Source organism: Vicugna pacos, chromosome 16 (assembly GCF_048564905.1).
Source record: "Vicugna pacos chromosome 16, VicPac4, whole genome shotgun sequence".
Taxonomy (NCBI): Eukaryota; Metazoa; Chordata; class Mammalia; order Artiodactyla; family Camelidae; genus Vicugna; species Vicugna pacos.
The window spans coordinates 21,997,473-22,013,395 of record NC_133002.1 but is presented as its reverse complement, the minus strand read 5'-3'; positions in this window follow the sequence as shown (position 1 = coordinate 22,013,395).

Genomic DNA, 15,923 nt, shown 5'->3' with positions numbered 1-15,923 from the left:
GTAGAAAAATTAATATAAAATATACAATACAGAATTCAGAACAAGGAATTTAAAACATGGATTTCAGAACACAAAATTTAGAATAGAGTGTACACAATATAGAATGTAGAACACAGAATATAGAATATAGACTACAGAACCCAGAATTTATAAGATGGGATGCAGAACACAGAATATAAAATATAGAATACAGATTATAGAACCCAGAATATAATCATGGAATTCAGAACACAGAATATAATATAGAGAAAACAGGAATAGAATGTGGAATAGAGAATGTAGAACACAGAAAATAGAATGTAGAATAAAGTATATAGAATGTAGAATAGAGAATGTAGAACTCAGAATATGAATATAGAATACAGAATACAGAACACAGAATTTAGATCATGGAATTCAGACCACAGAATTTATAACATAGGATAAAGAATACATAATATAGAATGTATCATACGGAATGCAGAACTCCGAATATAGAATATAGAATAATGAATGCAGAACTCAGAATTTAGAACATGGAATTCATAACACAGAGTTTAGAATTTAGAATATAGAATTCAGAATATAGAATTTAGAATAGAGAATGTAGAACACAGAATAGAGAATGTAGAACTCAGAATACAAAATTTAGCACATGGAATGCAGAACACAGAGTACAGAATATAGAACAGAAAATACAGAAACCAGAATTTAGAACATGGAATTCAGAACACAGAATACAGGATTTATAATACAGAATACAGCATATAGAATGTAGAATATAGATTGTCGAACACAGAATATTCAATATAGAATATAGAATACATAACTCAGAGTTTAGAACATGGAATGCAGGACAGAAGATAGAATATAGAATACAGAAATAGAATGTAGATTATAGAATATAGAACATAGAAAATAGAATATAGAATACAGAATTCAGAACCCAGAATTAAGAAAATGGAATGCAGAACACAGAATATAGATTATAGAATACAGAAATAGAATGTAGAATATAGAATGTAGAACACAGAATAGAGAATATAGAATACAGAATACAGAATCCAGAATTTAGAACATGGAATGCAGAATATAGAGTATAGAATATAGAATACAGAATAAAGAACACAGAATTTAGAAAATGGAATGCAGAACACAGAATATAGAATATGGTATACAGAAAATAATACGTAGAATACAGAATGTAGAACACAGAATTTTGAATATAGAATACAGAATACAGAACCCAGAATTTATAACATGGAATGCATAACACAGAATAAAGAATGTAGAATACAGAGATAGAATGTGGAAAATTATATGTAGAACACAGAATAAAGAATATAGAATATTCAATATAGAACGAAGACTATAGAATGTAGAACACAGAATATAGTATACAAAATACAAAATGCAGAACTCAGAATTTAGAACAAAGAATTCACATCACAATATATAGAATATAGAATACATTATACAAAATACAGAATATTGAATGTAGAACACAGAATATAGAATATAGAATACAGAATCCAGAATCCAGAATTTAGAACATGGAATTCAGAACACAGAATTTAGAATACAGTGCACAGAATATAGAATGTTGAATATAGAATGTAGAACACAGAATATAGAATATAGAATACTGAACCCAGAACCCAGAATTTAGAACATGCAATGCAGAACACAGAATATAGAATATAGAATACAGAAATAAAATGTGGAATAAAGAATATAGAACACAGTATATAGAATATAAAATACAGAATATAGAATGTAGAGTAGAGAATTTAGAACACAGAATATGAATATAGAATATAGAACAGAATACACAGAATTTATTATATGAAATTCAGAACACAGAATTTAGAATATAGGATACAGAAAACATAATACAGAATGTAGCATACAGAATGCAGAACACTGACTATAGAATATAGAATACAGTATGCAGAACACAGAATTTAGACCATGGAATTCATAATACAGAGTTTCTAATTTAGAATACAGAATACAGAATAAAGAATTTAGAATAGAGTATGTACAACACAGAATAAAGAATATCGAATTCAGAATACAGAATTTAGAGCATGCAATGCAGAACACAGAGTATAGAATATGGAATACACAAAACAGAACCCACAATTTAGAACACGGAATGCAGAACACAGAATAAAGGTTATAGAATACAGAATACAGAAATAGAATGTAGAATATAGAATTTAGAACACATGAAATAAAGTAAAGAATACAGAAATCAGAAACCAGAATTTAGAACATGGAATGCAGAAAACAGAATATATAATATAGAATACAGAAAAAGATGTAGAATATAGAATGTAGAACAGAGAATATAGAATATAGAATATAGAATATAGAATACAGAAAGTAGAATTTAGAACAAGGAATGTAGAACATATGGTATAGAATACAGAATGCAGAATACAGAACACAGATTTCAGAACATGGAATGCAGAACACAGAATATAGAATATGGTATACAGAAAATAATATGTAGAATACAGAATGTTGAACACGGAATATAGGATATAGAATACAGGATACAGAAACCACAATTTAGAAAATGGAATGCAGAATACAGAATATAGAATATAGAATATACAACACAGATCCCAGAATTTAGAACATGGATTTCATAACTCAGAATTTAGAATATAGAATACAGAATATAGAATGTAGAATACAGAATGTACAACACAGTATATGGAATATAGAATACAGACTGAGGAACCCAGAATTTAGAACGTGGAATGCAAAACCCAGAATTTAGAATATAGAACACAGAATTCAGAATTTTGAATGTATAATACACATTGAAGAATACAGAATATTGAATATAGAATGCAGAATACAGAATATTGAATATAGAAAATAGATTGTAGAAAACAGAATATTGAGTATAGAATGAAGAATAGAGAACCCAGAATTTAGAACTTGGAATTCGGATAACAGAACTTAGAATATAAAATACAGAATATAGAAAGTAGAATACAGAATGTAGAATAAAGAATAGAGGATATAGAACACAGAATACAGAATATAGGGCGTAGAATATATAATGTAGAACACAGAATATAGATTATAGAATACACAATATAGAACGTAGAATATAAAATTTAGAACACAGAATATACAATATAGAATAAAGAATACAGAATCCAGAGTTTAGAATATGGAATGCAGGACAGAAGATAGAATATAGAATACAGAAATAGAATGTAGAATAACAATTTAGAACACAGAAAATAGAATATAGAATACAGAATTCAGAAACCAGAATGTAGAACATGGAATGCAGAACACAGAAGATAGAATAAAGTATACAGAACACAGATCCCAGAAATTAGAACATGGATTTCAGAACTCAGAATTTAGAATACACAATACGGAATACATAATATAGAAATTAGTACACAGATTGTAGAACACAGAATATAGAATATAGAATACAGAATTCAGAACCCAGAAATTAGAACATGGAATTCAGAACACAGAATTTAAATTATTGAATACAGAATGTAGAATGAAGAATACAGAATGTAGAATACAAAATAGACAATATATAACACAGAATACAGAATATAGAGTGTAGAATATAGAAAGTAGAACACAGAATATAGATTATAGAGAACACAATATAGAATGTACTATATAGAATGTAGAACACAGAATATAGTATATAGAATACAGAATACCGAACTCAGTATTTAGAACATGGAATTCAGAACACAGTATATAGAATATAGAACACAAAATACAGAATATAGTATGTAGAATATAGAATGTAGAACACAGAATATAGTATATAGAATACAAAATACAGAACTCAGAGTTTAGAAAATGGAATTCAGAACACAGTATATAGAATATAGAATACAGAATGCTGAATATAGAATGTGGAATATAGCATGTAGAAAAATTAATATAAAATATACAATACAGAATTCAGAACAAGGAATTTAAAACATGGATTTCAGAACACAAAATTTAGAATAGAGTGTACACAATATAGAATGTAGAACACAGAATATAGAATATAGACTACAGAACCCAGAATTTATAAGATGGGATGCAGAACACAGAATATAAAATATAGAATACAGATTATAGAACCCAGAATATAATCATGGAATTCAGAACACAGAATATAATATAGAGAAAACAGGAATAGAATGTGGAATAGAGAATGTAGAACACAGAAAATAGAATGTAGAATAAAGTATATAGAATGTAGAATAGAGAATGTAGAACTCAGAATATGAATATAGAATACAGAATACAGAACACAGAATTTAGATCATGGAATTCAGACCACAGAATTTATAACATAGGATAAAGAATACATAATATAGAATGTATCATACGGAATGCAGAACTCCGAATATAGAATATAGAATAATGAATGCAGAACTCAGAATTTAGAACATGGAATTCATAACACAGAGTTTAGAATTTAGAATATAGAATTCAGAATATAGAATTTAGAATAGAGAATGTAGAACACAGAATAGAGAATGTAGAACTCAGAATACAAAATTTAGCACATGGAATGCAGAACACAGAGTACAGAATATAGAACAGAAAATACAGAAACCAGAATTTAGAACATGGAATTCAGAACACAGAATACAGGATTTAGAATACAGAATACAGCATACAGAATATAGAATATAGATTGTCGAACACAGATTATTCAATATAGAATATAGAATACAGAACTCAGAGTTTAGAACATGGAATATAGGACAGAAGATAGAATATAGAATACAGAAATAGAATGTAGAATATAGAATATACAACATAGAAAATAGAATATAGAATACAGAATTCAGAACCCAGAATTAAGAAAAAGGAATGCAGAACACAGAATATAGAATACAGAATACAGATATAGAATGTAGAATATAGAATGTAGAACACAGAATAGAGAATATAGAATACAGAATACAGAATCCAGAAATTAGAACATGGAATGCAGAATATAGTGTATAGAACATAGAATACAGAATAAAGAACACAGAATTTAGAACATGGAATGCAGAACACAGAATGTAGAATATGGTATACAGAAAATAAAATGTAGAATACAGAATATAGAACATAGAATATTGAATATAGAATACAGAATACAGAACCCAGAATTTATAACACGGAAGGAGGAACACAGAATAAAGAATGTAGAATACAGAGATAGAATGTGGAATATTGTATGTAGAACACAGAATAAAGAATATAGAATATTCAAGATAGAACGAAGACTATAGAATGTAGAACACAGAATATAGTATACAAAATACAGAATGCAGAACTCAGAATTTAGAACAAGGAATTCACAACACAATATATAGAATATAGAATAAATTATACAAAATACAGAATATAGAATGTAGATTATAGAATGTAGAACACAGAATACAGAATATAGAATACAGAATGCAGAACCCAGAATTTAGAACATAGAATTCAGAACACAGAATTTAGAATACATTGCACAGAATATAGAATGTTGAATATAGAATGTAGAACACAGAATATAGAATATTGAATACTGAACCCAGAACCCAGAATTTTGAACATGCAATGCAGAAAACAGAATAAAGAATATAGAATACAGAAATAGAATGTGGAATTGAGAATGTAGAACACAGAATATAGAATATAAAATACAGAATATAGAATGTAGAGTACAGAATTTAGAACACAGAATATGAATATAGAATACAGTACACAAAACACAGAATTTACTACATGAAATTCAGAACACAGGATTTAGAATATAGGATACAGAATACATAATACAGAATGTAGCATACAGCATGCAGAACACCGACTATAGAATATAGAATACAGAATGCAGAGCACAAAATTTAGATCATGGAATCCATAATACAGAGTTTCTAATTTAGAATACAGAATACAGAGTAAAGAATTTAGAATAGAGAATGTAGAACACAGAAAAGAGAATATAGAATTCAGAATACAGAATTTAGAGCATGCAATGCAGAACACAGAGTATAGAATTTAGAATACACAAAACAGAACCCAGAATTTAGAACACGGAATGCAGAACACAAAACAGAGGTTATAAAATACAGAATACAGAAATAGAATGTAGAATATAGAATTAGAAGACATAAAACAGAGAAAAGAATACAGAAATCAGAACCCAGAATTTAGAACATGGAATGCAGAAAACAGAATATAGAATATAGAATACAGAAAAAGATGTAGAATATAGAATGTAGAACACAGAATATAGAATATAGAATACAGAACCCAGAATTTATAAGATGGAATGCAGAACACAGAATATAAAATATAGAATACAGATTATAGAACCCAGAATATAATCATGGAATTCAGAACACAGAATATAATATAGAGAAAACAGGAATAGAATGTGGAATAGAGAATGTAGAACACAGAAAATATAATGTAGAATAAAGTATATAGAATGTAGAATAGAGAATGTAGAACTCAGAATATGAATATAGAATACAGAATACAGAACACAGAATTTAGATCATGGAATTCAGACCACAGAATTTATAACATAGGATAAAGAATACATAATATAGAATGTATCATACGGAATGCAGAACTCCGAATATAGAATATAGAATAATGAAAGCAGAACTCAGAATTTAGAACATGGAATTCATAACACAGAGTTTAGAATTTAGAATACAGAATTCAGAATATAGAAATTAGAATAGAGAATGTAGAACACAGAATAGAGAATGTAGAATTCAGAATACAAAATTTAGCACATGGAATGCAGAACACAGAGAATAGAATATAGAATAAAAAATACAGAAACCAGAATTTAGAACATGGAATTCAGAACACAGAATACAGGATTTAGAATACAGAATACAGCATATAGAATGTAGAATATAGATTGTCGAACACAGAATATTCAATATAGAATATAGAATACAGAACTCAGAGTTTAGAACATGGAATGTAGGACAGAAGATAGAATATAGAATACAGAAATAGAATGAAGAATATAGAATATAGAACATAGAAAATAGAATATAGAATACAGAATTCAGAACCCAGAATTAAGAAAATGGAATGCAGAACACAGAATATAGTTTATAGAATTCAGAAATAGAATGTAGAATATAGAATATAGAACACAGAATAGAGAATATAGAATACAGAATACAGAATCCAGAATTTAGAACATGGAATGCAGAATATAGAGTATAGAATATAGAATACAGAATAAAGAACACAGAATTTAGAAAATGGAATGCAGAACACAGAATATAGAATATGGTATACAGAAAATAATACGTAGAATACAGAATGTAGAACACAGAATTTTGAATATAGAATACAGAATACAAAACCCAGAATTTATAACATGGAATGCATAACACAGAATAAAGAATGTAGAATACAGAGATAGAATGTGGAAAATTATATGTAGAACACAGAATAAAGAATATAGAATATTCAATATAGAACGAAGACTATAGAATGTAGAACACAGAATATAGTATACAAAATACAAAATGCAGAACTCAGAATTTAGAACAAAGAATTCACATCACAATATATAGAATATAGAATACATTATACAAAATACAGAATATTGAATGTAGAACACAGAATATAGAATATAGAATACAGAATCCAGAATCCAGAATTTAGAACATGGAATTCAGAACACAGAATTTAGAATACAGTGCACAGAATATAGAATGTTGAATATAGAATGTAGAACACAGAATATAGAATATAGAATACTGAACCCAGAACCCAGAATTTTGAACATGCAATGCAGAACACAGAATATAGAATATAGAATACAGAAATAAAATGTGGAATAAAGAATATAGAACACAGTATATAGAATATAAAATACAGAATATAGAATGTAGAGTAGAGAATTTAGAACACAGAATATGAATATAGAATATAGAACAGAATACACAGAATTTATTATATGAAATTCAGAACACAGAATTTAGAATATAGGATACAGAAATCATAATACAGAATGTAGCATACAGAATGCAGAACACTGACTATAGAATATAGAATACAGTATGCAGAACACAGAATTTAGACCATGGAATTCATAATACAGAGTTTCTAATTTAGAATACAGAATTCAGAATAAAGAATTTAGAATAGAGTATGTACAACACAGAATAGAGAATATCGAATTCAGAATACAGAATTTAGAGCATGCAATGCAGAACACAGAGTATAGAATATGGAATACACAAAACAGAACCCACAATTTAGAACACGGAATGCAGAACACAGAATAAAGTTTATAGAATACAGAATACAGAAATAGAATGTAGAATATAGAATTTAGAAAACATGAAATAAAGTAAAGAATACAGAAATCAGAAACCAGAATTTAGAACATGAAATGCAGAAAACAGAATATATAATATAGAATACAGAAAAAGATGTAGAATATAGAATGTAGAACAGAGAATATAGAATATAGAATATAGAATATAGAATACAGAAAGTAGAATTTAGAACAAGGAATGTAGAACATATGGTATAGAATACAGAATGCAGAATACAGAACACAGATTTCAGAACATGGAATGCAGAACACAGAATATAGAATATGGTATACAGAAAATAATATGTAGAATACAGAATGTTGAACACGGAATATAGGATATAGAATACAGGATACAGAAACCACAATTTAGAAAATGGAATGCAGAATACAGAATATAGAATATAGAATATACAACACAGATCCCAGAATTTAGAACATGGATTTCATAACTCAGAATTTAGAATATAGAATACAGAATATAGAATGTAGAATACAGAATGTACAACACAGTATATGGAATATAGAATACAGACTGAGGAACCCAGAATTTAGAACGTGGAATGCAAAACCCAGAATTTAGAATATAGAACACAGAATTCAGAATTTTGAATGTATAATACACATTGAAGAATACAGAATATTGAATATAGAATGCAGAATACAGAATATTGAATATAGAAAATAGATTGTAGAAAACAGAATATTGAGTATAGAATGAAGAATAGAGAACCCAGAATTTAGAACTTGGAATTCGGATAACAGAACTTAGAATATAAAATACAGAATATAGAAAGTAGAATACAGAATGTAGAATAAAGAATAGAGGATATAGAACACAGAATACAGAATATAGGGCGTAGAATATATAATGTAGAACACAGAATATAGATTATAGAATACACAATATAGAACGTAGAATATAAAATTTAGAACACAGAATATACAATATAGAATAAAGAATACAGAATCCAGAGTTTAGAATATGGAATGCAGGACAGAAGATAGAATATAGAATACAGAAATAGAATGTAGAATAACAATTTAGAACACAGAAAATAGAATATAGAATACAGAATTCAGAAACCAGAATGTAGAAAATGGAATGCAGAACACAGAAGATAGAATAAAGTATACAGAACACAGATCCCAGAAATTAGAACATGGATTTCAGAACTCAGAATTTAGAATACACAATACGGAATACATAATATAGAAATTAGTACACAGATTGTAGAACACAGAATATAGAATATAGAATACAGAATTCAGAACCCAGAAATTAGAACATGGAATTCAGAACACAGAATTTAAATTATTGAATACAGAATGTAGAATGAAGAATACAGAATGTAGAATACAAAATAGACAATATATAACACAGAATACAGAATATAGAGTGTAGAATATAGAAAGTAGAACACAGAATATAGATTATAGAGAACACAATATAGAATGTACTATATAGAATGTAGAACACAGAATATAGTATATAGAATACAGAATACCGAACTCAGTATTTAGAACATGGAATTCAGAACACAGTATATAGAATATAGAACACAAAATACAGAATATAGTATGTAGAATATAGAATGTAGAACACAGAATATAGTATATAGAATACAAAATACAGAACTCAGAGTTTAGAAAATGGAATTCAGAACACAGTATATAGAATATAGAATACAGAATGCTGAATATAGAATGTGGAATATAGCATGTAGAAAAATTAATATAAAATATACAATACAGAATTCAGAACAAGGAATTTAAAACATGGATTTCAGAACACAAAATTTAGAATAGAGTGTACACAATATAGAATGTAGAACACAGAATATAGAATATAGACTACAGAACCCAGAATTTATAAGATGGGATGCAGAACACAGAATATAAAATATAGAATACAGATTATAGAACCCAGAATATAATCATGGAATTCAGAACACAGAATATAATATAGAGAAAACAGGAATAGAATGTGGAATAGAGAATGTAGAACACAGAAAATAGAATGTAGAATAAAGTATATAGAATGTAGAATAGAGAATGTAGAACTCAGAATATGAATATAGAATACAGAATACAGAACACAGAATTTAGATCATGGAATTCAGACCACAGAATTTATAACATAGGATAAAGAATACATAATATAAAATGTATCATACGGAATGCAGAACTCCGTATATAGAATATAGAATAATGAATGCAGAACTCAGAATTTAGAACATGGAATTCATAACACAGAGTTTAGAATTTAGAATATAGAATTCAGAATATAGAATTTAGAATAGAGAATGCAGAACACAGAATAGAGAATGTAGAACTCAGAATACAAAATTTAGCACATGGAATGCAGAACACAGAGTACAGAATATAGAACAGAAAATACAGAAACCAGAATTTAGAACATGGAATTCAGAACACAGAATACAGGATTTAGAATACAGAATACAGCATACAGAATATAGAATATAGATTGTCGAACACAGATTATTCAATATAGAATATAGAATACAGAACTCAGAGTTTAGAACATGGAAAGTAGGACAGAAGATAGAATATAGAATACAGAAATAGAATGTAGAATATAGAATATACAACATAGAAAATAGAATATAGAATACAGAATTCAGAACCCAGAATTAAGAAAAAGGAATGCAGAACACAGAGTATAGAATACAGAATACAGATATAGAATGTAGAATATAGAATGTAGAACACAGAATAGAGAATATAGAATACAGAATACAGAATCCAGAAATTAGAACATGGAATGCAGAATATAGTGTATAGAACATAGAATACAGAATAAAGAACACAGAATTTAGAACATGGAATGCAGAACACAGAATGTAGAATATGGTATACAGAAAATAAAATGTAGAAAACAGAATATAGAACATAGAATATTGAATATAGAATACAGAATACAGAACCCAGAATTTATAACACGGAAGGAGGAACACAGAATAAAGAATGTAGAATACAGAGATAGAATGTGAAATATTGTATGTAGAACACAGAATAAAGAATATAGAATATTCAAGATAGAACGAAGACTATAGAATGTAGAACACAGAATATAGTATACAAAATACAGAATGCAGAACTCAGAATTTAGAACAAGGAATTCACAACACAATATATAGAATATAGAATAAATTATACAAAATACAGTATATAGAATGTAGATTATAGAATGTAGAACACAGAATACAGAATATAGAATACAGAATGCAGAACCCAGAATTTAGAACATAGAATTCAGAACACAGAATTTAGAATACATTGCACAGAATATAGAATGTTGAATATAGAATGTAGAACACAGAATATAGAATATTGAATACTGAACCCAGAACCCAGAATTTTGAACATGCAATGCAGAAAACAGAATAAAGAATATAGAATACAGAAATAGAATGTGGAATTGAGAATGTAGAACACAGAATATAGAATATAAAATACAGAATATAGAATGTAGAGTACAGAATTTAGAACACAGAATATGAATATAGAATACAGTACACAAAACACAGAATTTACTACATGAAATTCAGAACACAGGATTTAGAATATAGGATACAGAATACATAATACAGAATGTAGCATACAGCATGCAGAACACCGACTATAGAATATAGAATACAGAATGCAGAGCACAAAATTTAGATCATGGAATCCATAATACAGAGTTTCTAATTTAGAATACAGAATACAGAGTAAAGAATTTAGAATAGAGAATGTAGAACACAGAAAAGAGAATATAGAATTCAGAATACAGAATTTAGAGCATGCAATGCAGAACACAGAGTATAGAATTTAGAATACACAAAACAGAACCCAGAATTTAGAACACGGAATGCAGAACACAAAACAGAGTTTATCAAATACAGAATACAGAAATAGAATGTAGAATATAGAATTAGAAGACATAAAACAGAGAAAAGAATACAGAAATCAGAACCCAGAATATAGAACATGGAATGCAGAAAACAGAATATAGAATATAGAATACAGAAAAAGATGTAGAATATAGAATGTAGAACACAGAATATAGAATATAGAATACAGAACCCAGAATTTATAAGATGGAATGCAGAACACAGAATATAAAATATAGAATACAGATTATAGAACCCAGAATATAATCATGGAATTCAGAACACAGAATATAATATAGAGAAAACAGGAATAGAATGTGGAATAGAGAATGTAGAACACAGAAAATAGAATGTAGAATAAAGTATATAGAATGTAGAATAGAGAATGTAGAACTCAGAATATGAATATAGAATACAGAATACAGAACACAGAATTTAGATCATGGAATTCAGCCCACAGAATTTATAACATAGGATAAAGAATACATAATATAGAATGTATCATACGGAATGCAGAACTCCGAATATAGAATATAGAATAATGAATGCAGAACTCAGAATTTAGAACATGGAATTCATAACACAGAGTTTAGAATTTAGAATACAGAATTCAGAATATAGAAATTAGAATAGAGAATGTAGAACACAGAATAGAGAATGTAGAATTCAGAATACAAAATTAAGCACATGGAATGCAGAACACAGAGAATAGAATATAGAATAAAAAATACAGAAACCAGAATTTAGAACATGGAATTCAGAACACAGAATACAGGATTTAGAATACAGAATACAGCATATAGAATGTAGAATATAGATTGTCGAACACAGAATATTCAATATAGAATATAGAATACAGAACTCAGAGTTTAGAACATGGAATGTAGGACAGAAGATAGAATATAGAATACAGAAATAGAATGAAGTATATAGAATATAGAACATAGAAAATAGAATATAGAATACAGAATTCAGAACCCAGAATTAAGAAAATGGAATGCAGAACACAGAATATAGATTATAGAATACAGAAATAGAATGTAGAATATAGAATGTAGAACACAGAATAGAGAATATAGAATACAGAATACAGAATCCAGAATTTAGAACATGGAATGCAGAATATAGAGTATAGAATATAGAATACAGAATAAAGAACACAGAATTTAGAAAATGGAATGCAGAACACAGAATATAGAATATGGTATACAGAAAATAATACGTAGAATACAGAATGTAGAACACAGAATTTTGAATATAGAATACAGAATACAGAACCCAGAATTTATAACATGGAATGCATAACACAGAATAAAGAATGTAGAATACAGAGATAGAATGTGGAAAATTATATGTAGAACACAGAATAAAGAATATAGAATATTCAATATAGAACGAAGACTATAGAATGTAGAACACAGAATATAGTATACAAAATACAAAATGCAGAACTCAGAATTTAGAACAAAGAATTCACATCACAATATATAGAATATAGAATACATTATACAAAATACAGAATATTGAATGTAGAACACAGAATATAGAATATAGAATACAGAATCCAGAATCCAGAATTTAGAACATGGAATTCAGAACACAGAATTTAGAATACAGTGCACAGAATATAGAATGTTGAATATAGAATGTAGAACACAGAATATAGAATATAGAATACTGAACCCAGAACCCAGAATTTAGAACATGCAATGCAGAACACAGAATATAGAATATAGAATACAGAAATAAAATGTGGAATAAAGAATATAGAACACAGTATATAGAATATAAAATTCAGAATATAGAATGTAGAGTAGAGAACTTAGAACACAGAATATGAATATAGAATATAGAACAGAATACACAGAATTTATTATATGAAATTCAGAACACAGAATTTAGAATATAGGATACAGAAAACATAATACAGAATGTAGCATACAGAATGCAGAACACTGACTATAGAATATAGAATACAGTATGCAGAACACAGAATTTAGACCATGGAATTCATAATACAGAGTTTCTAATTTAGAATACAGAATACAGAATAAAGAATTTAGAATAGAGTATGTACAACACAGAATAGAGAATATAGAATTCAGAATACAGAATTTAGAGCATGCAATGCAGAACACAGAGTATAGAATATGGAATACACAAAACAGAACCCACAATTTAGAACACGGAATGCAGAACACAGAATAAAGGTTATAGAATACAGAATACAGAAATAGAATGTAGAATATAGAATTTAGAACACATGAAATAAAGTAAAGAATACAGAAATCAGAAACCAGAATTTAGAACATGGAATGCAGAAAACAGAATATATAATATAGAATACAGAAAAAGATGTAGAATATAGAATGTAGAACAGAGAATATAGAATATAGAATATAGAATATAGAATACAGAAAGTAGAATTTAGAACAAGGAATGTAGAACATATGGTATAGAATACAGAATGCAGAATACAGAACACAGATTTCAGAACATGGAATGCAGAACACAGAATATAGAATATGGTATACAGAAAATAATATGTAGAATACAGAATGTTGAACACGGAATATAGGATATAGAATACAGGATACAGAAACCACAATTTAGAAAATGGAATGCAGAATACAGAATATAGAATATAGAATATACAACACAGATCCCAGAATTTAGAACATGGATTTCATAACTCAGAATTTAGAATATAGAATACAGAATATAGAATGTAGAATACAGAATGTACAACACAGTATATGGAATATAGAATACAGACTGAGGAACCCAGAATTTAGAACGTGGAATGCAAAACCCAGAATTTAGAATATAGAACACAGAATTCAGAATTTTGAATGTATAATACACATTGAAGAATACAGAATATTGAATATAGAATGCAGAATACAGAATATTGAATATAGAAAATAGATTGTAGAAAACAGAATATTGAGTATAGAATGAAGAATAGAGAACCCAGAATTTAGAACTTGGAATTCGGATAACAGAACTTAGAATATAAAATACAGAATATAGAAAGTAGAATACAGAATGTAGAATAAAGAATAGAGGATATAGAACACAGAATACAGAATATAGGGCGTAGAATATATAATGTAGAACACAGAATATAGATTATAGAATACACAATATAGAACGTAGAATATAAAATTTAGAACACAGAATATACAATATAGAATAAAGATTACAGAATCCAGAGTTTAGAATATGGAATGCAGGACAGAAGATAGAATATAGAATACAGAAATAGAATGTAGAATAACAATTTAGAACACAGAAAATAGAATATAGAATACAGAATTCAGAAACCAGAATGTAGAACATGGAATGCAGAACACAGAAGATAGAATAAAGTATACAGAACACAGATCCCAGAAATTAGAACATGGATTTCAGAACTCAGAATTTAGAATACACAATACGGAATACATAATATAGAAATTAGTACACAGATTGTAGAACACAGAATATAGAATATAGAATACAGAATTCAGAACCCAGAAATTAGAACATGGAATTCAGAACACAGAATTTAAATTATTGAATACAGAATGTAGAATGAAGAATACAGAATGTAGAATACAAAATAGACAATATACAACACAGAATACAGAATATAGAGTGTAGAATATAGAAAGTAGAACACAGAATATAGATTATAGAGAACACAATATAGAATGTACTAT